This window comes from Alosa pseudoharengus, unplaced genomic scaffold (genome assembly GCF_046254945.1).
Source record: "Alosa pseudoharengus isolate Yale_2024_CS ecotype anadromous, Long Island Sound unplaced genomic scaffold, YU_APseudo_1.1 YU_APseudo_1.1_scf_17, whole genome shotgun sequence".
Classification (NCBI taxonomy): Eukaryota; Metazoa; Chordata; class Actinopteri; order Clupeiformes; family Clupeidae; genus Alosa; species Alosa pseudoharengus.
Genome location: NW_027468640.1, coordinates 33,074,303 through 33,076,802, shown reverse-complemented (window position 1 = coordinate 33,076,802; position 2,500 = coordinate 33,074,303). Strand labels below are relative to the sequence as shown.

General features: G+C 46.6%; 1 protein-coding gene across 1 annotated transcript in view; it reads right to left on the bottom strand.

Moving 5' to 3' along the window:
- The window catches only part of arap2 (ArfGAP with RhoGAP domain, ankyrin repeat and PH domain 2), a 79,104-nt gene that overhangs the window by 37,942 nt on the left and 38,662 nt on the right, over positions 1–2,500 (bottom strand). The window lies entirely within an intron of this gene.

Here is a 2,500-nt window from a genome sequence, read left to right as displayed (position 1 = left end):
AGACAAGCACAGTGTGCAAGGTCACATTACACCGACAGACATAAAACGAAGCTTTTGCAGGGAAATCCTCCTGTATTTCACCAGGTAAATGATAAACGTATCCCTAAAAAAATGACAAATGACAAAACATTGGTGCATTCATTAGCACAACACAGACTCAGCCTGAAGTTGTTTACATACTCTGAGCTTAGTTAATGATATGAATCCAAATGGTTTGACTGTGGAATGTGTACATAAAAAGCCTTCAAATAAGTAGATTAGTACCAATTAAACAAGGCAATGTAAACACTTAAAAATAAGCACAAGGCAATTTCAACACAGGTAGACAAATTCTCCTCAGCACCACCAACATGATATGCTGCTTCAGCACCCTGGACAGCAACCAAAGCCCACTGTTGGTGGATCGGTGGACATACAGACATACACAGGTCAAACTGATGTCTTACTGGGCTCTAAGCTAAGGGAAAAAAACGGGACACACAAGTGATCAGCTCACACTGCGTGAAAAGGGACATGTTCCGCTTACAGCGTCCATTTAAGGGACTCAAAAATCCGTGAAGTGGACTGATGGAGCTACAATCACAGGCCCATTACGCACGGCTGGAGCGAACAATGGGGGTGTCTTTTAGGAGTGCGCGCACGGTTATTTGTACCAAAAGCATGGCAGATTCACAAATGACAGTTTACTTCATCACTAATCAAGAGCCAATCTCGCTTCAGTCACAGCCTGATGTGAGCTTGGCCCTGTCAGGTGTGCCACACACAGACATGTCCATCAAAGCAGGAATGACTCTCCGTCTCCTCCGTTCCTTCATGAACGCCGCCGTCAATCTCTTTATCTTCATCCCATACAGTCCTCATTTGTGTGGCACTCTCAAATCATTACTTTCGCTCTCCGCATCAAGCACTGAATCAGTCAATCCAGGTTGGTTGGCACCCTTTCATTTTCTCGGTGTAGTAGGTTCTTTGGCAGTACACACATGCCCACACACACACACACACACACACACACACACACAAACATACACATGCTGCTCATATCCCCCTTTAATAAAGCCCGACCGTAGATCACACCCTTCTAGCATCCAATGCCATGGGTTAGGGAATTAGACATGGACACACACACACACACACACACACACACACACACAGACACAAAAACACAAACACACACACACAGACACAAACACACACACACAACCCACACCTTCTCGTTCTTTTCATGTCACCACACAACACAGAGGTCCAAACATGATTAGCGCCTATGTTTATTACAGGGCCAAGCCTATTCACTTTAAATTAGACCCAACATCATTCACACACACACACACACACACACACACACACACACATACACACGGAGAAATACTCCCAAGCATCTCACAAAGAGAGAGAGAAGTGGGTGTTTGCATGTGTCTACATGTGTGGGTGCATGTCGGCGTCTGGCTGCGCGGCCCTGCAAACAAGACGTCATGAAACATCTCTGAAAGCTGCTAACGTTGGCGGCAGGTCTGAGCTACACTCGCATGGCTGCGGGGGTGCTAGCGGCGGCGCTGGTGGTGGTGGTGGTGGTGGGGGGTGGGGGTTGCAGCCTTGGTGTGGGGACACCTAAACGGATTTCTGCTCTGAGAGGAAGAGAAGGCGAGGGCGAAGACATTGATTTTCTTTTTTCTCTACCCTCCACCTGCCTCTAACGCAATCACCGGCAACGTTTGCAAACCTGAGCCCAGAGGTGGCCGGGCCTGTGTGAAGCTCGGCAGGCTCGAGGTTGCTGCGGGCGACGGCTCTTTGTGAGAGCGTTCCGAAAAAGCTCGCCCCAAAATCTTTTCCTTGGGAAAGACAAAAAAAAAAAAAAGAAGACAAAGTCTTGCAACGCTCAGGCCTTAGAAAGTCGGCCCTCAGAAGTACTGGTGTTTGGCAACACGTTTTTAGGCGATTCCAAAGAGGAACTTCAATAAAGTGGGCATAGAAAGGCACACGTGAGTTCTTCCTCATCTAAAGACACACTGAGTTGGAAGTTGGTGAGCTTGTGCTAATTCTCAGTCATCTCTTCCATTGTGGGTGGGTGTATTTTAATATCTGTTTATATGTGTTTACATGTCCACTACTTATAAAGGAAGACGAGTTGTACATTTCCATTGTACTTGCATGTATGTGTGTGTATGTCCAGATGTGTGTTCATGTGCATCTTAATGTAGACAGTAATTGTAATTGTGTGAGCCTTCACATTGAGATTGCAAAAGTTGCACTGTTTATGCTGGTGTCAGAGTGTCAGAGTATGTGTGAGTGGGCATGCACTGTGTGTGTGTGTGTGTGTGTGTGTGTGTGTGTGTGTGTGTGTGTGTGTGTGTGTGTGTGTGTGTATGTGGTGTGTGTGTGTATGTGGTGTGTGTGTGTGTGTGTGTGTGTGTGTGTGTGTGTGTGTGTGTATATGTGTATGTGGTGTGTGTGTGTGTGTGTGTGTATGTGATGTGTGTGTGTGTGTGTGTGTGTGTGTGTG